Here is a 24,634-nt window from a genome sequence, read left to right as displayed (position 1 = left end):
ACATTCAAACCAAGGTAATAAGTTCGAATTTTAAAAGAAGTCAAAAATTTAAAATTTGCTTGGAAAGGAACTATCAACCGATTTGGTCCAAATTCTGTATTTTGCCATATAAAATTATTTTCTTTAAAATTATATAAAAATTTGTATACCTCACAATTCAAAACTATTTTTACTATTATTAAATAAAATAATAAATAAGTATTAAATTTTCTTTGTTGGAATTAGCCAAGGATTAAAGAATTTTATGATTGTGCACAAAATTTTAATTAGGACCATATTTCCCAGATTGCAGCTACTCCCTATATTTTGGGGGTCAGGAATCATAAGGTATGTTTATTTAGACACACATGTTTTTGTGTCTTGTTTTGTCTGAACTAACTAATTAGCATATGAGGTAATCCCCTCAAAGAATTAAGATTGAGTTCTTAAAATCTTGAGTATACATTAAAATCCAATCAATAAATTAAAATTTAAAGTGATTAATTTTTTCCCCTTCTTATTCTGCATGCTGTGCGTTTGAACCAGTGTGTCACATGCTTCTTTAATATGTGAATTTGTTGATATAAACTATAATATTTAATGTAGAAAATACCCTATTTCGTTTCAAAAATTCAAAATGCAATTTTAGGTTTTTTATCCAAATTTCAGTGCATTCTTTGAGGGAGCTATTTAGAAGTAAGGTTAATATCCAAGGTAATAAGTAAAGCTTAGATAGTTACCAAGGTTTTAGTAAATTTTATGTGAAAAATGAGAAACATGGATTCATTCCTAAAATGTTATATATTTTGTTCATTGATATAAATTTAAAATAGTTATTAAAGATTTTCTGGGAAACTAAAGTAAGACTAATTCTTCTCAACAAAGGTAATATGTGGTCATAGCAGGATCTGATTAATGTAAAAGTTTATTATTGTTGTAATTTACGTTGCACGCAAGCTTTTATTTATTTTTATATATATGTTATAAACCTATATTAGTCTTAGTAGAGAATATCTAATCTTCCTTAAAAATTACTTGATAGCAATAATTATTTAATATTTTTCCATTACTATGAAAATCATCCATTCTTTTGTAAATGTATTTTATAGGAGGCTATTTCTACTTTTTTTTTTTTAAAATAGTCATTTTAAATATAGTATGTATGTCATAAACAAGTGGATTAGTGAGTTTTATTACAAGTGGATAAGTGAAAGTTGTATTAACCTGGGGTCAGAAATCAATAACAGTGAATTTGTCGGCTAGTCATTGAAAGGCATTTTACTGAATGATCGAATCAGAGAATGAATTTATAAATGCATAAAAATTTTTATAAGCTGATAAATTGTGCTACAGCAGTTAACAACAATTGTTTTTCTTTCTTTTCCATAAACAATTTTAAACAGAATGATGCATATTGCATGGAAAATATCTTTTAAAATATTATTTAAAAATATACAATGACAAGAAAGAAATATAAGATATCTCCAATAATAACATAATAATACTGTGATAACATAACCAAATAAATCAGACACATTAAAAGTTTTTGATAAAAAAAAGTTATAGGTCTTAGGCAATCACTGTTCCTTTAAGTGCATTTCAAGTAGGGACAGTAATTACAAAACAATAGTTTTTGATAAATAGATAAAAAAAACTATTTCATTTCTTTAATTAAACGATCCATATTTTACAAAAAGTTAGCACCCTTTGTACAATAAATTTTTTTTTACTATCTTACTATTTCTTGGAAGAAAATTAGGTGGACAGTAATTACATTCAAAAAGTCACACATAGATTTTTTAAAGTTGAAATTAAGCTTATTGACCCTTAAAGAAATGGCACTGCAATCAAATTTTACTATTCTGTGAAGCCTTTATTCAACTAGACCCATCTATAGGGTCTTACTGGCACTTTTTGAACTTAGGATGGCAATCACAGGAAAGTTAGGGACATATACAAAATGATGTGTAGAATAAAATATGCAAATTATTCTATGAATATTGATGATACATATTCCAATAGACAGGCATACTATATCAGAAGATGTAAGCATTTGTCTCTGTAACTCTTTCATAATATAGTAAATTACTTAGAGAATTCAGAAATGTGTGCTGGGGACATGAGAAAATAACAACATTTTACCTATATATTTTACTTGCTTAAAAATATATTTTCAAAAGAAAATGAGCCTGGAGCATTTTTTTTTTTTTTTTACTTCTTCTGAGTTTTTTAAGCAAAACATACAATTAAATAAGGAAATAAATATTTCAATAAAAAATATTGTTTGAAGATGCAAAAGTTAACAAATTGAGAAAATGACCTATACATAATATGCTCTGTACAAATACATTACCAATGCATGAACTCTTATGTACCTTTCTTAGACTTTAAAACTTGAAATTTAATTATTTTTTAAGCAAAATACAAAAATATTTTTCAAATTAATATCCACAAGATATTTGTTTGATACAATAAGCTAACTGAAGTTTGTCAGATATTTTAGAAAGTTTTCTTAAGGCAGCAGCTAACAACTAAAAATTAAATAAGCTAGTTTCTATAAAATTAGTTTAAATTCTAAGGTAAAATTTTAATAAGAATAATGATATAAAGAGATATTGCTGTAGCAAAACCTGTTAGAGCAAACTACCACTGACAAAAAAGTTTTTGTACTTGTAAAAAAGTTTTACAAATAAATGTATGTTAATGGTTTGCCTGGGAATGATTGCGAGTTATAACCTTTCAAGTTGGCCCTGTTTTGTAACGTTTTTTTAAAAAGTTTCTCGTGAACCACTGCCCAGTTAAAACCAGCCCTGAAATAATTCCAAGGGCGGCACCAGTAGTCCCTCTCCTCCTCTTTTCAGTAGTATAGGAAGGTACTACGATATTTTCCCTTTTCTTAATATCGTTCCCTTTTATTTAATAAAAATAATGTGAAGTGTTGCCACAGGTAGAGAGTTCTGCTCTATGCCACCTGCAGCCCATTTCGATCGCCAATAGTTTTTCCACTTATTTAATTATAAATACATCTTTTTCTTAAAAATATTCATGTGCATAGAAATCACAATTGTAATTTCTGCTTTTGTTGGAAAAGTTCATCTTCTAGTCGAGAAAATGTTTTTAATAAAACTTGCAAAAATAAGAATTTATTTTATATGCCAAATTTTATTTATTCGTATTATCATAAACTCAGCTTCTTTAACCAGTTCTCTGTCGGCATTGCATCTCATATGATCAACGTTTTTGTGCCTGTATGGTAGACGTTGCATGCCATGCGACAAAGAGAAAAAATGCATCATTGAAATTTAACTTATTGCTGTTTACAAGTCTTTTTAAATCTCGTGATTATTTTTGAATATTGCTTAGAAATGATACAACTAGTCCCACTTACTTCACAATTTATGCAGTGAGATTTCCCACCTTGAATTAAAATCAAAATCATTTTGTACTTTCTGTAATTTTGCTTTCATTAGTGTTACTGTTGCATGTCAAAATAGTTGTGATGTATAAGGTTGAAAAATTATTTCCCAAAATATTTCTTTACCTAATTTTAATAATTAGTTAATGCAGATATTTATCTGAAACACCTTAAAGCAATTGAGTTAATTAATATGTTATCACAGAGTGTATTTTTTTAAGATAAAACTTTAGTGCATTGCTGAGAAAACTGGTATCATATTTCACTACCAATAGGTCAAGCAAAAAACTGCTTGCTGACGAAAATATTTATATACAGTAGGGAACCGATTATCCGGAACGATCGGGACCATCACTATTCCGTATAACTGATTTTTCCGGTTTTCTGAATCGCTACAAAAAGCTGTTTTTTTTTTATTGCTAAACCCAACAAAAAATAAAAGTATTTGGAAATAATCTTAAAAAAGAAAAACCAATGAAGTAATACACTAATAATTATTTATAAAATGATGGTAAGGTAAACATCTTTCAAAAAAGAAAGAAAAATCCTAAAATCTTAAGAGGAAAAAAAAAATTTTTTTTTTTTAAAAAAATGGCAGGGAAATTTATTGAATTTTGTTCCGGTTTTTTGGTTTTCCGATTTCCGGATAACGGGTTCTGTACTGTATTAACTTTCAGCAATTAAAAAAATGCCTTTTTTTAGTAGGAAATTAAAAAAGAAATCTGACAGAGAAGGGGTTAAAATTGTCAGATGAAGGAATGGTAGAACTGCTCAGCAACTACTCTGATCAGCATGTAGTACGTTATAATATTGCATTAAAATTTTTATATTGTTTTTTAAAACTTTAATAATAAATATTCCAGAGCTAATATGCCTTATACGATAAACGATTTAACTTTCACTTCCCATTAATGAAATTTGGGTTTGAATTCCTATGTTAATTTGTATACTGCTTTCAATTTACACTGACAACAGTTCCGGCGTACACTTTCCATGGTAGAGGGATCATGTAATGCGTTAGCAATATTTTCATGTTTTTTTTCTACTAATGGAAAGCAAATATGAATTGAATTGAATTGAATGTAGGGTTTAGTGGCGCAAGGTCCAGATGAGGACATGCTGCGCCAAACAATACGGTAAATCCATTTAAAAACCTAAGTGCATACAAAATTTAATTCTAACACAATTATAATTGATAAAATAGTACTAGTNGAAACGGAAGGGAGGATAGATCACTAGGGTACCCCGGGGCGTGACTCCCTGTATTTACCTAAAGAAGGTAAACCCCCTCAGGGGGGAAAGCAAATATGAGCTTGTTTCAATTCTAATATTCTCTTGCAGGGTGTGTAGCCAAATCTTGCAACAAAAAATAAGCACCTTATAAGTACTCAAAAAATATTTCTAAACACTATACACATTAACAAAATGCAAAATAATTTTCAAAGACTTTACATGATCATGATAAAATAACTAGTTTTTGATTAACTCTTTTTTTGATTATATTAGCCATTAAAAAATGATCAAGAGATTCCAGAGGGTGGAAAATGAAGCCTGAAATTGAGAATAAATATCATGTAAAATGCTGAAGAGTTAGTTGCACATGAGAGTGCAATAATCTCACAGAACCCAGCTCACTGTACGCACACGTGGACTCTCAAGTATTTCACCCAATCTGTAAAATGATTGACGCTTTCATATGCTACGGAACAATGGTACACTGAAATGGATTGTGAAAATGTTAAGTAAAACAATGTGAAAAGCATGCTTTAGAATAATAAGTGGTGAAAATTCACATGGCAAAGAAAAAACATCTCACTTTCAAAAAGGGAAAATTAAGCACTTTTTAAAAACACTCAATGAAAAAAAACACCTTTAAGGTCTTTTAAAAAAGGAAAATAAAAAATAAGCACTTTTTAAAAAAGCTACGCACCATGTCTAAGAAAGTGAATTTGTCCTAATTGAAAGCGAATTAATCCTTGTATTCCAAGTTCAGTTAAAAATTGCAAAACTACAGGTTTTAGTATCGAAAGCAACAAATTATCTGTATAAGTTATCATCAGTAGTAAAATAAAGTATCTTAATTCTTACAATAAATTTAATTTTATTCAGACTTTTGTTATTTACTTATTTTTTGGTAAATTGTAAGTGTACATTGCTATGTCTATTCCCCTTTCTTTTTTATTAATGAACTAAGGATTAATAATTATACTAAATATATTTTAAAACATATTAAATTAAAAATACTCAATTAGAATAAAAATAAAGAAAAAGCAAGGAATTAAAGATCATAATTTCTCCTGGAAATTTTTGAAACATATACAATTAGTTTAGTATTTCACTCTCCATAGACCCAAATATTTATTCTTTAAATCAAAATTTGATCTTGTCTTTTTACAAATTTTAAATACAGTAAAAGCTAGATATAACGAGAGTCCAATATAAAAAGTATAAGTCCGATATTAAGATTCTTTAAAATACTAATATTTAAGATACAAAACTTCTTTGTTTGTAACAAGTTAAAAATTATTAGCTTTCAACTATAGCAGCAAAAAATTTCGAGGAAAATGTATTTTTCTGTTACCTAAATTAACAAAAGTTTCACAGAAAAAGGACAAATTGGAAGTTTTTATTTATGTCTGATATCAATATAAAAAGAGAACATCATTTCACCGTATTTTCTTTTTCCAATCTTAAATCATGAAGTTATTAAAGCAAATATCTATGGATAACCATCAGATAAACTATTTTCCTACATACAAAAGAAAAAATAATATGTTATTTTCAGCAATATTGTCACATACTTCAAATGGATATACCTTTTGTTGGTTACTTATCTGCCATGGGCCCCGTATTCACTTTTTTGACAGCCATTAAATAAAAGATTCAATGTTATCAAAGAATTTAAAACTATTGTACACTATTTCCCACATCTTTTTTTAACATAAGAGAGTTTTTGGGTCTAGAAATTTTAAAAAATAGTTTTTAATATTGCATATTTCGATATCTAATACTATGGAGAGTGGGCAAAACCATTTTGCTCAGAAAATATTTTTATTTTATACCAGCAACTCTGAGTTTACAAATATCAATGTTCAACTCTGTAGTCTTGAAACTAAACTCAGTGACGCAACAGCCACAGAGGGCCAAGGTCTACTGTGCCCATCTCAGTTTTCTTGACCTTGGGCTCTGTGGTGCAGGAGCAGATGTTCCGGTCAGGTGGTCAGCCGAACACGAAACCCCCCGTGTTTAGCTACCAAGCATGCTGTAGTCTTGAACTTCATAAATCCGAAAAAATAGTACTTTCTAATACAGTAGAGAACCAATTATCCGGGATGCTCGGGACCATCACTATCCCGGATATCTGAATTTCCTGGTTTTCTGGATCGACCAAAAAGTATCGTTAATCGATGTTTTATCGAACCCGAAGTACAAGGAAAAAGTGTAATGCATAAAGTAAGAGAAAAAAGAAAGGTACTCCTAACTTTAAAAAGAAGGAAAAAAATGGTAGAAATATAACATTTAAAAGAATAAAAAAAATTGAAAGTTTAGACAAGAAAATCAAGTTTAAAAAATACAAAATTCTCATATTTATTTTCTAAAAATAATTACAATTCCTAAATTAAATAATGTAAACAAAACCAATGATTAAATAACATAATATATTTCATACTTAATTATACGGGGAGAAACGATGAAATAAAAGGAAAACTTATTAATCTAAATAAAAACACTTGAAAATTATCGAACCGAAACGATAGTTAAAAAAGGCACTAGCATAAATATTAAAACCCGGAACAAGGTAAGATCAACGGAATTCAAAAAAAAGAAAAAAAAACCTAATGATAAAATTTATGAATAAAAAGAATTAATTTATTGAGTGCGAAATTTATCGCGAAAAGAAAAAAAATCAAACGTAGCGGAATCAGAAAAACAAAACTGTAATCTGCTTCATAAAATAATCCAATGTTTAAATTAATAAACAATTCTCCTTTTATTTTATTTTTTTTGTTGATAAAAACAAAATTTTTAATTACAGCAGATGTGATTCCACACCAAGAAAAACTTGCAATTGATACCGCACTTCCAAAGAATGAGAATTTATTCAAAAGAAAAAGATTTTATTTTTATTAGTCGATGTCAAATAAATATATTTTTCTCTTTTCTTTTTCTGTTCACTGATATGCATGCAATGCATTTTCCCCACCCCCCTCGTAAATCAAGCAGAAAACAAAATCAGCATGCCACACCCTTGAGTTTGATTGACGGCCTAAAGAAAAAAAATACAACATTCCTCCCTTCCCTGCCTTCAAGGTCACAGAGGAAATGACGTTTCTCTGGGTAAACGGGGAAAAAATTTTCTCCCTTCCTTACATTTTCCTCTTCTCAACTTCTTCTATTTCCGCTTTTTTCGTTCTAGTTTACAATGGCGGGAAAATCGAGCAAAATTTCCCCCGGTTTTCTGGTTTCCCGGTTATCTGGATACCGGATAAATGGTTCTCTACTATACTGTATTAATATAGCCAAAGCAAAACGTATCAATACAATAATGTAAGGAGTACCGAAAAATGTAACGAAAATAGAGCTTAGGAAGCAAAAAATGCAAAATAAAACAATCGAGCAAAAATAGAAAATAAAAATTCAAGAAAATACAGAATAAAACTCAAAATGTATTATATATGGCAAGTAGTGAATTCAAATGTATTAATACATTGACACTTACAAACGTTTTTCAAAAATGATTGAAAATGTTCTTGTAACAAGTTTCCCAGATTACAAAGTATGACAAGAGAAGCGTAAATAGAGATTGAAGGGAATCAACTAGCCGTGTATTCTTATTGAAATACGGAAGCGTGTTTGATTTGTTAGTTACCTGGGATTTTCCAGAATCTGGATGTGGGCAAGGTAATAATATTAAAATGGATAATTCAAATTTTATAATTAATAAGGTTAGAGCCGTGGTGGCCAAGGGGATAGAGCATTCGCCTTTCAATGAGGTGAGCCGGATCCAAATCCCAGCGATGGCTGGTTGATCCAAAATCCTTGCCAGACTCACACCGATCACAGTGCTGCCTTAAAAATATCTTCAGTTGTAGACAAATCATGAGATGAAGTCCTCTTCCCATTGGGCTAACCATGGGAGGCTTTGCTATCAATGTAATGCAAATGCGGGTTAGTTGCATCATAGAACACAAAGGCAAATTTCTCCCAATACTAGATCCAGGAGTTTCCTTGTTTTCAGGATTGGGTTAAAAATTGCAAGGCAACAGAGTTGAACATTAATAGTCGTAAATCCAAAATTGGGTCAGCTGTTCGACGGCAGTTATAAAATATAAAATCTAATAAGGTTGAATTTAAATTATAAAATTTGAATATGAATAAGGTTGAATTTAAAGAAATTAACATTTAATGAAAAAAAAAATTTTTTTTTTTTAAAAATCTTTATTAAATATTAGAAGATTTTTAGTCATGGATTCGCCCGAATTGAATTTGCATATGGTAAAAATAAAATTTAGTTAACAAATAAATTTTAAATTATATACAATTAGCTGAACGATTTTTTATAAATTTTGAAAGAGTTCGTCTATCTGTTTCTTGATAAATAAACATTACTACAAATTCTTTTAATTCTATTTGCCATGCTGAAATGTGCATAAAATATTTCAAACATCTAAAAACAGAATTATTTTCTTATTTACTCCTTTTTCAATAAATAAAAATCATTAATATAATCTGTAATATTTTTATACCACAACCTTGAATTGAGAGCAGAATAATCTATGTTCCTCTACATCTGCCTAACACATAAGCATAGAATTCGAAAACCGTTACATGGTTTCTTTTCTTTTCATTTCATTAAAATTGCCTATTATTTCCTACACTCTTTTTACCCCCAGAGCAATTGAATGCGTAAGACTAAGAAAAAGAGCCTCAGCATTACATTTAATCAATAGATAAAACATGGATTCCTTAACTTTTCTAGACGAAAACTATGCTAACGTACACATGACATATTTTTGACCTCTTCGTAAACGGAGGTATCCTGTGGGACTTAGTCTTGCAGCCACACCCTCTGGGTCATTTTCCAGAAAATCATTTTCAATCATTTCTGAAAAATGCCTGTAAGTGTACGTACATTTGATTTTGGTATTCGCTTTATATATTGCTTTGAGTTTAATTCTGCATTTTAAAAAAAAAAAATTTTTTTTTGCTTGATTGTTTTATTTTGCATTTTTTATTTTACATTTTTGTTTAATAAATACTATTTTTATTTTATTTTACGGTGCCCCTCACATTATTGCATTGATACGTTTTGTTTTTTCTACATCAATACACTATTTTTTTTTACGGATATAATCATGTGAGCGATTATATCTTTTCCTTTTTTTAATTTGTGAATAGTTTTTAAAAACATTTTTTTCTTCTCCTTTAAAAAATCTTTACATATTTTTCCTTGTTTTTTTTCAATATTTTTAAGTTATTTTATGAGTTCCATATATCTGCAGCTTATGCGCAGTAAATAAAACTCATTATTATTATTCTTAGTTAATTGCTTTTCTTTTATTTTTTTTGTCTTCATTATATTATTATATATATACAACACATATATACACAATAGATATATATATATACAATACATATACAGTTGAACCTGTTTATCTCAAAATCTAAAATTCCCTACATACGCTGTCTAAAATCAATGTATTTTCATATTTAGGTTGAAATTTTTGTTTTTCAAAACCTCCGTTTCTTGAATTTCTAATAATAGAGCACAAATGTTGAAACTTTATCAGTAGAACTTGCTGACAGAGATGAATTTAGAGAGCCCACAGGAAGTAGGGATGAACAAGTTGGGGGTGTTTCTTGGAATTTCAATCACTATCCCTGCACTTCCTTAACTAGAAAGGAATACAATGATTCTGGCAGTCAGTCAGGCGTTATTCGTCAATGAGTAGTGACCACCAGGGGTTAGCTTTTCAACATAGATAAGAAAGATAATAATAGAAATTCATTTTCACCCCAAAATTGCAACCAAAGGATAATTAAAAGCTTTAAAGTGAACTATAGAAAACAGTTGGTACGAAAACTTGTAAATGACATCAGAATTAACGTTTGCCTGGAGAAATGTTTCTCCAAGAACTATCCAAAATGGTTTTAAGAATAGCTGTGAAGATGATGAACAAGATGGTGAAGGCATCAGTAAAGAAGAAGAAACTATTGACGCTGAAAATGCAGAGCCAGATTTGCCAGAATGGAATGCAATAAAATCTGGATTTAATGTTAACATTAATTTTGAAGATTTTTAAAAGTGGACAACTGCCGGGCAACATGTGGAACATTGACAGAAGTGGAAATCATAGATAATGTCAAAGGAATATCAGATGAAGAAGCTGAAGATCATATTGATGAACCAAAAGTGAATGCAAAAGAGGTAGAAAAAGCTGTAGAATTTTTATAAACTATTCTTGAATCCCAGGAAAATGTTGGCTATGAGGAATTTATACTCTTTATAGCCTTAAAAGAATAATTGAAACAAATAAGGTTATATGTCAAAAATCTTCAAAAAATTATTTTCAGTGTTAAATGTATGTTAAAAAATGTTATGTCAATAGATGTATGCCGTATATTTAATTTACAGAAATGCCTATATTTTTCTAGTAAAAACAATAAAAGCACTTTTAATAGAATTTCTCAAATAAATTAAATTTTTTTAAAGTACCCGTATAACTCGAAACCTCTTTATTTCAAATCTTTTGTCTTTCCAGTGAGATTAGAGATAAACAGGTTTGACTGTATATATAAATATATATATTGATATACACACACAACATATATATAATGGCGTTGCTGAATGGAAGGTTAAAAAAGGGTCTTGAGCAGGGAAGGAGGGTACAAAATTTATTTATCAATTATTAGACAGAGAACGTTTAAAAAAGTGGAAACAAAATCGTTGCGCTCCTCAATAAAAGCTAGGGAAAATCTCGCAAAGTAAACCTGCAAAATGTTTCATTTTAGGGAATAAGGGAAAACTTAGTAATTGTAATTGGTTCATTAAATAGGTCGAGTGATTCCCACAAAGAGCAAAAATGTCTTACTTTTTATTAATGTATACTTGAACCAAAAATAGATTAAAATGTAAATATATATAAATGTGAATTTAAAAGTGTGAGAAAGCGTTTCGTTTTGAATAATAAATTAAGAAAAGGAATAACATAAAAAGATTAATTGAAGCATTTTATGTTACATATATATGCCACTCAAGGAGAATTGCTAAAGTTAGGAAAATTCTGAAACAAAATATCAGAATGGATATTTTTAAATTTCCTTAGTTCATTTTGCAAAAACTTCTTCAGTCAGTCAATTCCGTAGTTTATAAAAAAGTCACACGCCTTTACAATTGTTTGTTTCATATTCTTTTTTGGAATTTGAGTAATTTTTTCCAGTGAACAAATATTCAAGTAACTAGCAATCGAACTTTAAAAATGTGTTGAAAATTTTCTGCCTGCACTGATAAACATGATAATTAAAAACTATATGTTTATTTAAACAGCATTTTCAAAAGAATAATAGTCTCTCCTAAGAAAATGTGTACAGTGCCCGTCGTTTATTAAAATCACTTTCGTTTTATGCTCTTTTGATTTTATTAAGAGGCGATTCAACATTTGAAAAAAAAATAATCAATTACGATATATTCTAAATGCACACACTTTAAAAGCTGAAATAATGACCACATTATTGCTTTATTTTAACTAATTTAATTATTTTAATAAAGTAAAGCCCTACATAAGATTAAATTTACAAAAGTTTTGCAAAAAGCCGATCAATGGTTGCTTGAGTTGCAGTATTTAAACTTAACTTTTCAACATCATTTGAGAGTTTTATAGAAGTTTTTTTAGTTTTTGATATTCCTCCTCTTTGTTCTAAAGCTTGCCGCAATACATTAAGTGCTTTTCTGACTTCCATTGAAGATGGCACTGATGAGTTTATTTCATTTTCTGAGTCTGATTCCTCCATTTCTTGATGGGAAATAACTTTGCAATTTTCGATGTCTGTAACAATTTTAGAATCAGATTTTTCTCCAGATGTTTGCAGGTTATCGTCAATAGCTACGTAACGTGAAAAATTCTCGTCCATTTCATTTTCTTCATTGCTGATCATTTCTTTGAAACAGTTATGAGCCCCATCTCCATTGAAGTTTCACGTTGACTACATTTAGGAAGCTTATCATAGTTTTGCAACACTTCGAATTTATCTTTAAGACTCAATACCTTCCTTTTCGGCATGCAGATAAAATTTAACACCGAACGTACTTAAAAATGATATTTGCTCTAACTATAATTTACTCAAACGGCTTAAATAATATGGAACATGCGCACAGACAGTTTTTTGAAATCTATTCATGTTCTCTGTTAAGATAGATAACAAAAGAAACTTCTCTCCCTTCTACGGTTCATTCAATAAAAAGTAAGATAAGAATTCGATCCCCTGTTGAGTGAGATAGGTTTCTCCAAACTTCCTTAAAGTCAAGGAATTAACATTGATAAATTGATTTCTATGAACTCGCCGCTTGCCACCCACATTTTTCCTTAACTCTTACACTATGTATATTGCAGGAAAGTGCTAACCACACCTGTTTCACAGGTTTGTGAGTAACTGTTGCTTCTTCTAAAAAAATCTTTAAACTTCGAAAAAATAAAATTTTATAAATTAGAGCAAAAAAACCTGAAATATTGCACCTTTGATTTATTATGTAGTCAAAATTTTGATTTTAAATGCGGCGGCATTGATTTTATTAAAGGATGTTTTTAACATGTATTAATATTGTACCAATTTGGATCTTACCGATTTGATTTTATAAAGCGGCTGATTTTATTATCCGGGGGCGCTGTATTCATTTCTCTCACTCTGGAAAAAAAAAAAGATGTAGAAAGACTAAGCCTGCTAGAGTAGCTATTTCTCAGAAGCGTTAAATCCTGACCTTGATTCATAACCAAACAAGAGGATTATCCTCTAGAGAAGGGGGAGACGTTTTTTCAAATATACTGAGAGGAATTGTAGCTGCTATCAAAATATACAAAGGACAAGCAAGAGGGAATAGTTAAGTCCTAGGTTTTATTTTACATCAACACAACTTTTTGCTTTTTACTGTAATTTTGAGATGCAATTAAAACTTTTGAAAAAGTTATGTTATTTATCAGCGTTTTTCCGTGTAGTGACAAGCTCATTCATAATTTTTTGTCCTGTTTATATTTTTCTTTGTTAAAATTGTTTCTCCAATTTATAAAATAAAATTAGATTAAATATACATGGAAAAAGAACTAAAATAAAGGGGCGCCCAACTCCCCTCTTCTGAAATCCATTAAAATAAACAAACAAAAGGGAATAGTCAAGTCTTTAGTTTTATTTCACATCAACAGAACTTTTTGCTTTTTATTGTAGTTTTATAATGCAATTAAAACTTTTTTTATAAAGTTTTTACCTATCAGTGTTTTTCTGTAAAGTGACAAGCTCATTCAAAATTTTTCTGCTGTTTCCATTTTTCATTATTAAAATTGTTTCTCCAATTGATAAAATAAAATTAGATTAAATATATATGGAAAAAGAACTAAAATGCAGGGAGGGTAGCCCATCTCTCCTCTTCTGAAATTCGCAACACAACAAAAATAGTTTTAAAATTTTTATTTAAACAATTTTTTAGTTATATATATATTACTTAGTTTTATTAAATAACTTTTAGTCTTGCTATAATATATAAGACATATTAGCTATATCTGATTTATCTCAATTAGATTCATTGTTAAAAATATTATGAACATTTCAGAAGTCAAAATTAACATTGTGAAAAAGAATTATAACTAAAAACACTGAGGGTGGAAAAAAAAAAAAAGAGTCCTTATATTGCAATGCATAACTGGCTTACTGTGTTGTGTTTTTTTAAAAATTATATCAATCTAATTTTCTATTAAGGGCCGTTGAGCCCAAAGGTAACTAAACATTTATTCAAATGTAACTGGATATATTAAAAAAATAAACAATTTATATACAACAAATAAATTGAAGCTTGCGATCAGAAATTTCCTTAAAATTTTACATATTTTTAATTTTTATCTCCTGTGATAGTGCATTATGTATTAATTAGCAGTACACTTTCAGGTTGTTAATCTTATACAAGTTAAAAATACTTACAACAATGGTGAAATATTTCATTTTAATATAATTCTTTTTTTAAATCACTTTAAAAAGTATTATTTTTATATAATTATATCAAGTGTCATTATTAGTATATGAAAGTTTTTAAAGCTCATATGTAAGGAATAAAAGTATTAAAAAGTGAAAAGTTCCCTTTTGTAAGCTTTAAACTAAATCTAGCATACCCAATTTAAAAATAATATTTAATGACCTAATTCAGGCAAAATTTTGAGTTGTGATGTGTCCTATAATTTTTTGTTTTGTTTTATTTTTCCATTTACCTGTGAGAATTCCAATTCTCTAGCATGACAGAGACTGTTTTTAATAATTTTAACTTTTTTAGCATCCCTACCACAGAACATTTTGTAAGAGTTGATGAAATTAACAGTTGACTAAATGAAAAAGAAAAAAATTAGAGAAACAAGAAAATTGGTTTATAAAGGGAAGTGGTTAAATAAATTAAACTTTTCTAATTCTTTGCAAACTTATGACAAAAAATTTAATTGTTCTACCAAACTGAAGATACGCTGAAAATGCTCAATTCGACTTTCTTTGAAAGGAGAGTTGTTAACACTGCAGTCACAAAAAATAATGATTTGCTGCATAAAAACTTAATTTAATAAACTAAAAAAATTTAATGAAAATGATCAAACAATAACACCACCAGAAAAGTTTTTAAAAAATATCATTCCCACTTAAATAATAAATCAAAACTAATGTTTTAGTTTGATCAATCCATTGGATATAAATGGGCATTTCTCATTATGTAATTTTTTATTTGAAATTATAATGAACTTGGCTGGTAAGAATAATTTTCATTTAAAAAAAAAAGTATCCACATCAAAAAATTTTTTTTCTATGAAATCTAACCTACCACAAAAAAATTATAATTGCCACTAATCAGGGATGGACTGGCCCACTGGGGACCTACCTCAGTGCGACCTCTTAACTGGCACCCTCTGTCTTGGTTACTTCCGGTTAAAATAAATTTAAAAAAAGAAAAGATTAATTATGCTTTGTTTTTTAGGTGGGAAATTAATGATTTGTAATAAAAAAACAAAAAGGACAGTGTAGTAGTCAGATTCATCTAAACATCTGAGAGCACAATTTTTGAAATAGGGGCCCAATTCAAAACAGCACATGAAGGAACATTTTGTGGCAACACATGAAAATTGCCTTGCTATGACACTATCTGGAAACATTTTAATGAAGCATTTATTGATTCCTTCACAAGAATTATATGAATAATGACATTAGATGCACTTTATGTGTGGTTATGTATTTTAACTAATAATTAAATAGATGAGCATGATCTAATATCACGAACGAACACATTTAATAACAACTTGACGAGATACAGAAACCGGAACTAACATAAACAGTTAACACAAAGTTACAGTTCGCATAGCTGATGCCACATCTCCCCTTTTAAAGATTTAGTCTATTCAGAGCTCTCATAGTTCTCCCAGAGCGAGTCACAACAGTTTTCGGAGATAAATTCTTCCTCTGAGTTAAGACTGCAGGATGTGGATCTATTACTTCTGGTAAGCTCCTTCTGTTATTCTGGAATTTGTAGATCTTTTGATTTTTGATCCTGGAATCAAATGTTTCCTGTTCCGTTGAAGTTTTTGTTTGCCTTCTTTAACAAAGTATGACTTTGGTGATTCAGCTTTTCTTTGTACAGTTCCAACAAAATTCCTATCAGTAACGAGAAAAAGAGGGTTGGTGATCGGGATTCCAACCATTTCTGCTTGAAGTTTATTTTGTGCTTTTTTCATAGGAAATATATTATAATAATATTTTTTTGCGAAAATTATTCTGAGAAAATCAAAAACTTTTCAAGGACCTTAACGGATTCAAGGACTGTTCGGGACCTCTACATTTTTCATCAAAATTCAATGACTTTCAAGTACCTTGGGAACCCTGTCTTGATATTTATTTATATATTAACATTGAGCCAACAAATTAAAATAATTCTTTTGTTCTGTAACAATAGACTATATGGCAATCAAAAAACAACAAATTTTGCAATTTAATTAGCAAATTCAGTTCGAAATTTGAATAGAATGGGACACGATATCTTCAGAAAGAATACATGATTCCGAAAAAATAGTCTAAATAAGGCTTTTTTTTTTGTAAAACTGAACTACTACTAGGTACAAAAAGGAAAATTAAATTTAACATTAAATAATTCAAAAGTCAAATGATACATTAATCAGGGTTGGCAGGTTTTTGACATGTGACAGTTTTTGACAGTTTAAACCATNAAAACCCAACCCTGACATTAATAACAGTTTCATATTAGAATGGTCCTAAAACCTTTCTGTAAATGTATGTAAACATTCAAATTTTTATTATTGAAGAGTTTTTGCGTTAGGAGAGTGAGAAGCATGGAAATTTTCTAAAATAGAGGCGACTGCGACAATAACTTTCCTTTAAAACAGAGAGGTAAATAATTTCAGAAAAACTAGCATCAAATGTCATGAAATAATGATGGAATCGTCTAGAATTAAACGTTTCAATAAAGTGATAGCTAAAGTTCAAATATCGCAATTTCCGGTCTGAATAACCACCAATACTAATTGCATGTGACATAATACTCGTAACTTTAAGTTCCTTGTATAACTCAGGTAGGAGCTAAATTGTGGAAGCAAAGGTACTTTAAAAGTTAGGTTTCAAAAATAACAGCTGTAGTTTTCTACAATTATGAAATTTTTTATGTATCAAATTTAAATATTTTTGAGCAAATAATGACTAATGACCCCTTATTTCGGACCCAAATGACAATTGTCTTCCTCTTGTTACTGCTGTATTTAGACTAATTTGATTTGCCACCTAAGATCTAAAATGTACTCCTTGTTAACATTATCAGTTCAACATATTAATTTTAGACTATAACTTCATATTGGGGAAAACTTCCAGATAAGTCTTGATTACAATCCAGCAATGGCAGTTGAGAAACTTAAATAAATATCACAGAGAGGGGAAAAGTATAACTAGGAGAAACAAAATAAATTTTTCCTTCTATATTTTTAAAGCACAAAAAGATTGTAGTTGGCCGGAACAGGTATCGATGTTCCCTCAAATTAAAAATATAATTTTAGGTTACATCTACCAATTATGAATGATTGACTGAATAAAAATGAAACACAGTAACATTTAATTATTTATTTATTTGCCACAAGAAAAATTGTAATAAAAACAAACAGTAGAATTTTAAAACTAGTATTTAAATCATTTATTTCTTTTACCTTTTAATAAAATATCAACTACTTTAAAAGCGTTTAATATTCCACACATTTTACAGTTGGTTATAATTGAGGCAAATATTTCGATAATCGGGTAATAATATCACCTCAAATTAAAAACATAATTTCATATTGCATCTACCAATTATGAATGATTGACTGAATAAAAATTAAACACATTATCATTTAATTATTTGCCACAAGAAAATTTTGAATAAAAACAAACAGTATAATTTTAAAACTAGTTTTTAAATCATGTATTTCTTCTACCTTTTAATAAAATATCGACTACTTTAAAAGCGTTTAAGATTCTACACATTTTATACTTGATTATAATCCAAGCAAATATTTACAGCTTTTAACATTTTTAGTCAACAAAAATAGTGGAGCTCTGCTAACTGGTTTTTGGGAAATAAAATTTCTGAAACAACGTCCAGATCATTAAAATTATACAAAAAAACTAGATATACTTACAATTATTTATAAATTAAACGATTTTTTTTTAATTAGCTAACCAAAGAATATCATCAAATCTTGCAATGAATCGGACTGTTTGTGTTTGTATTCCTGAAAATTTATATCTCCACGTACAGCCGGCTGAGCAAAAGCGCTTGAAATGCTTGCCTAGAATTTATTTCTCACCAAAGTATTATCGAAAAAGTAACCCTGTTGAAGAAATTGCGCGGAGGAATACACTTTACTGCGTAATTCTTGTGCTGTTATTGTTTTATTGCTAATAGGTGCAATCAAGTGTTGTTTCGTTGATATGGGTCGCGTTCCAATATTCACACTGGTTACACTACTGTCGTAGATATAAGGAGCCCGTAAGAAGAAGTGAAAATCTTTTCTTTCTGGTGGCAACAAAAAGGCAATTCTTAGGTTTAACTTACTTTTGTGGTAGTGACGTAGATATTCGCATAAGAGTAGAAGGAAGTGAAGGTCCTATCTTCCCGGTGGCAACAAAATTTCAAGAAATTACCCTCTTTCAGGTTTACCTTAGCCAAGTGCTTTATCTCACTATTGGCATATCTTTGGGGAGCGCAAAGATGTGAAGTTTCTTGTCCTGTCTGTGATCGGACAGATTTATTACCGTCTCTAAATTTTCAATCCCAAATTCTCAAAAAATAAATATATTTAAAAATTTAAAACACAGAGACACCCTTTAATTTAAGGGGAATATAGTCGACCTTTATTTATAAGGAGCTTATGTGGGAGAGAAGTAATATCTTTCTGCTCTCTGTAATACTGAGGTAGCAGTTTCAAATTTCGGCGTAATACGGATGTTCGTGATGCCCTTCTCTAACTTTGTTCTTATATTTGGTATAAACTAAAAGATATTCTTTCTGTTGAGCACACAATTCACCATTGCATGTGAATCATAAATAGGTAAATTAATAAAATTTATGAAAAAATTACACTCATCTTGGGAGTCTGCAGATGCGTTACGCGATGAGATTTGCCCCCCTAAATGGTGAGGTTTATGCATTAAGTACGCACCTGAGATATTTGCATTGATAGAATCAGATACAGTGAGAACAGCTCTCTAATGATGAGTCATTATATCAATCCAACAATTGAAATTATTGATTCAAAGAGGAGAGCAGAAAGAGGCACTACCCATTTTCGGTTTGAAAACGCATCTAAGTTTGAAATAATGACTATATCTAATGATGCTGCCATCTAGTAAGATATATGGGACATAAGAGTTTCTCGTTTTTTTCCCTCAAAGAGTGTCTTAAATAAAACTTCCTTTTTAAAAGACTCACATCTCGTTAAAATATTTTTACTTTTTTTTTATATCAAGAGAAATGGAACAAAATATAATTTTTTCCGAAATGCAACGAGCAGAAAAAAAAACTAGTTGCTTTTATTTAACGAGTTTATTTTTTAAAAAAAAGTTGCTTTTATTTAACGAGTTTATTTAAAAAAAAAAAGTTGCTTTATTAAATATCCGATTCTGATGTCTTTACCATGAAGCATAAGATAAAAATAAAATTTTGATAAATAAGAAAATGATTCTAAAAACAGGATGTACTGAAATAAAGAATCATTTGTACATTTCTATATTTGCTTTCTTATTTAAAAATAGGAGAAAACAAAGACACTTTCAAAATAAACTTTTTTACAATAAATAAGTAAATTAATTAAATTAAAAAAAATAATAAAATAAAAAATTTAAAAAAAAATAAATAAATAATAATAATTCTTGCAAAATATAAAATCTAACTTTACACATGCGTTATAAAAATTTTGAATAACTTCGTGAGGTTATTCTGCTTGTATGTTTTTATAATTCCTATCGAAAGGACCGGATTAAAAATCTTAGAGGCCCTAAGCACTCAAAAAATTACTTCTTAAATGTAATTAAGAATTTCAAAACAAATAAAAAACACTATATGCTTTTCTTAAACAAAATTAAAGTATGATGAATAAATTTATCATTAAAAATAAATTTATAAACTGACAAATTAAATGCGTTTTTGCAGAAGATCTATAATGGGGATCCAAATTTAACTAAAAAACACTATATGCTTTTCTTAAACAAAATTAAAGTATGATAAATAAATTTATCATCAAAAATAAATTTATAAACTGACAAATTAAATGCGTTTTTGCAAAAGATCTATAATGGGAATCCAAATTTTTCATTTAACTCTCAGAAGAGTTTTCCACGCTAACCACATGTTTTATGATCTTAGAGCCAAACTAAAATAGTTTTGACAATTCTGATGTTTTATTTTTTAAAAAATTTCCTGACCAACAAGTTATATTTTTCACTTTAATTCTATAAAATAAAACATTATTTTATATTCAAACTTTCCTGTTGTTCTGTAATATACTTTTCTATATACTAATATACTTTTTAAATTTTTGCTAAAAATTAAGTGAAAAAAATATTTTTATTGTGGTTTTCAAGTAGATAATCATGTAAAAAAATTATGAATTTTTAAAGAATTTTTATAGAGAATACAAAAGCATACAAGAGCTCAATACAGAATAGTAACGGAATAAATAATCAATAAAAATAACAAACTCTTTTCTTTTTTTCTCTGAGAGTGTTGATGGTAACTTGCGATCAAAATTTCTGTTACTTTCCGACTAGCTAGAGTACTCAAATATCTACCGGAGCTCCACATTCATTGACAATACAAGTCGTTTGCTGACCTCAACAGAGTTTATTACCATTTTATCAGAGTTCATTACCAATAGATATCTTGATCACTTTCTAATTAGCCGAAGTGTTCTAATTTCAACCATATTCTATAGACGAAACAAGCTACGATTGCTTCCGGATCATTGTAAGCAAAGTTTATTGTCATTTTAGCACTAGAAATTTTTTTCGATTAACAGAAATTCGTATCCTTTTCGCCTATAAATTCGCCTTTTCGAAGTAGAAACTACTGGCAATCACAATTTCGATCCTTCTAAAAATAAACAACTCCGTAACTATAAAAAATAAAATAATATGAAATAAAAATTTTAGGAACTACCGTTTTTTAGGCAAATTAAAAAGGAAAATATAATTCTGTTTTTGTCACACCTAAAACGGAAAATGTTGGAGACAGACTTTTCCCCCCATTTCCGTCTTTAGAAAGTGATGCGATCAACGTTTTTTGTTTTAGATGTGACAAAATTGAATTCGTTCTTCTTTTTTTTTGGTTTTTTTTTTGTCACAGACTTGAAAAACATAGCGTTTAAAATTTTATTTTACAGTGTTCTTTTATTTATTAAAATCAATCAAAATTGTTCCTATAATGTTCAAAAATATTCATTCAAATACATTTAATATGTTAACTATACTGTTTTGAATTGATAATAAATTAATTTTATAATTGAACCAATACATGTTACTTCATTTTGATTTCTCTTTCGTGAAAATAAACATCAGATAGTCAGTTTTGTATATAAGTGATATACTGATAGAGCGATTACTGTATAACACACAATATGCTTCTATTGAACTTTAATTTTATTGTATATTCACAAATAGCTAGAGAAGGAGATTAACGAACAAAATTTATCAATTTTGTTTATTTATATTTTGTTTACATAATTTGTTGACTGGAAAAAAACGATAGTTGTTTGTCTCGGTATAACCGCAGCACCGAGAGGGTCTAAACGTAAATATTTTAAAATGACTTTAATAAAAAGACCACAAGCAAACGAAAAATTTAATTATAACCAATTAAAAAAGTTGTCTTTCCTCACTTCAATAAAATATTTTTTTAAATGAGTTAAAATAAAAAATAAAAATAATAATAAAAAAAAAACTGTTATCAACCAATTGCATTGATGCAGACCACTTTTTAAATTAATAGTTTAAATAAATTAACCATTTAGCTAGCATTTTTATTGTCTTCAGGATCTTTGATGTGCATAAATAATCTATTATTTTGAGAAGTTATATATATATATATATATTTCTTTTTTTCAATTATGATTTTGAAGACGTGTTAGAAATGTCTTAATACATTACGGTAATGCATTAATATAATACGTTGTTGGATATTAATTTTCATTTTAATAGTATAATCCACTATTCAATATTACATCTATTTTTTTAAATGCTTATTATACTTTTTATTTAAAGAAAATATAGGAATACAAAGAGCATCACTTTCAAAGTAACTTAAGTTAATAAACTATAAAATTTTTAAAATATGTAATTTTCAAAATGGAAATTATTCAATTAAAAATTTTAGAATATGAAGAAATTATCAGCTTGTTAAACTATCTAACTTTGAGCAACTTTTTTATAACTTATACTAAACTGGTTTTTATTTCATGCGAAACATTTCTTATGAAAATTTTATCTTTAAAAATAATACAGAATTTGAAATTTTTTTCTTAAGGAATACAATTAAAAATTTAATCATGAAAATAAAGAAGAAAAAAAAAAGCTACAGCTGATAAATTCAATATTTTTTTTTAAATATAAGAACACAGTATAAGCATATAAATATAAAATTAGCTTCATCTGAATTACAAAAACTCTTTCTCGTTAGTCGAATTTTCTTCTCAATCATTTTGGTATTTCAATGTTAGAGGGTGTTAGTTAAAAAGCGGCTAAACAAGAAAGATACCATTTAAATCTGATTTCCAACTAAAATACTTATTAGATACAATACATACATCAATAAGTTGAGCCGTGGTCTCTCAGGAGATAGAGCACGTGCCTCCCTGGAGATAGAACACGTACCCAATGAGGTGAATCCCAGCGATAGCTGTGCAATACAAATTCCGCACCCGACTCACACCGATCACAGTACTGACCTAAGACATCCTCCGTGGTAGACGAATCCTGGTGTAGTCCTATCCTAGACGAGTCCTATCGTTGTCAGGCTAAACATTGGGGGTTCGGGTGGTATAAAATCGCAATAAATGTGGGTCGCAATAAATGTGGGTTACATCCATCCTTGAAGGTTAATTTCTCCCAATTCTTCATCCAGGACTTCCACTGTCTTCTGGAATGGGTTCAAAATTACAAAGCTATGGAATTGAACATTGGTAGCAATAAACTCAAAAAATGGGGTCGGCAGTTCAACGACAATGTTAAAAAAAAATAAAATGCATCAATAAAGTGAGGCGATACTGAGTGTTTGAAATGAAAAAGCTATTTTTTTTTATTTTGAATTACATCATTTAGGAGTCGCGGTGGCTCAGGTGATAGAGAGTTAACCTTCGTGTCCCAGGTTCAAATCTCAACTGTGGAAGGTTGATACGAATACTGTTCGCGACTCGTACTGACTACATTGCTGAAGTAAAATATCCTCTGTGGTTGACGGAACATGGGTCAGAATCTCCTCGCTGTCGCATATGAAAAGATACCAATTCCTAACTTGGGACGTTGGGCAGGCTTGGTGGTCCTATTTAGCTGAATATTGGTTTTTGAGGATGGTAACCACCACATTTATTTTTGCCCACCAATGTTTTGAGGATAATATAATCATTTCTACAATTAAAGATTGTCAAAAATCTAACGCATCTCATCAGACGTTGAGGTAACAGTAGAATTTTGCAGGTGCAATGCACTTCAGTAGATAAATGGTGTATTCTTAGATCTATAAATAGTTCTTTTGTTATCAAAAAATATCTGGTGGACTGCAAAATAGCTTTGGCTATTATAGTGACAAGTAATTTCTTTTATTTATTTTTTTAATAATGCTAGATGATATATTCAATTTAAATATTGTCTGCCATTTTTATTTTACTGTGATAATTTTTCTTTCTTTATTTTGGCATCAAGATCCGATTTTTAAAATTGAGTAAAAGACTTGTGTACCCATATAAATAGTGTATGAATTCTTGATTCACTCAAAAATTTTATAAAAATCATGTGTCTTATTTGTTTTTATAAATTAATCAAAAGTATTTCAACATTGTTTAAGGCAGTTCTAGTGAACTTTTTTCAATGGGCATGGAAAACTGTTTCTGAGCAAATTTTAAGCATGGAAAACTGTTAAGAGCAAATTTTAAACACCTATGTAATTATTCGTTATGGGATTTTCAAAAAAGTGATCCTACAAAAAAGTTTTTTGTTTCTATTTTTTTTATTTTTCTTATAGTATTGTCTTTTGCATATTTTTGTGGGGAGTATGGTACAGGGTTATTAATACCTATATGCTCCCTTATCTAAAGTGTTTTTTGTTCATACTTCAGTATTATCTTTGGATCATCAATAAGGACAGGGCCTAATTATAGCCTAGGACCAATAGGCGTGGGCTTAGGGCCCACAATTTCTGAGGGGCCTCAAAAATTAGTAAAACGTCTAATGAAAGGTGGGCTAGCTATGTGTTGGTTTAAG

At 29.0% G+C, this 24,634-nt stretch overlaps 1 protein-coding gene across 2 annotated transcripts in view; it reads right to left on the bottom strand.

Moving 5' to 3' along the window:
* LOC107447773 (pantothenate kinase 3 fbl) overlaps positions 1 to 18,612 on the bottom strand; it is a 45,694-nt gene extending 27,082 nt beyond the window's left edge. The window contains exon 1 of one of the 2 annotated variants that reach the window (XM_071188365.1): positions 18,304 to 18,612. The gene's annotated coding sequence lies outside the window, so the exon portion shown is untranslated. The remainder of the gene's footprint in view (positions 1 to 18,303) is intronic. The other variant, XM_016062782.3, reaches the window with a different exon arrangement.
* Positions 18,613 to 24,634: the final 6,022 nt, after the last annotated feature.

Source organism: Parasteatoda tepidariorum, chromosome X2, assembly GCF_043381705.1.
Source record: "Parasteatoda tepidariorum isolate YZ-2023 chromosome X2, CAS_Ptep_4.0, whole genome shotgun sequence".
NCBI lineage: Eukaryota > Metazoa > Arthropoda > Arachnida > Araneae > Theridiidae > Parasteatoda > Parasteatoda tepidariorum.
Note: the sequence above shows the minus strand (reverse complement) of the source record. Positions and strands in the feature narration are given on the sequence as shown.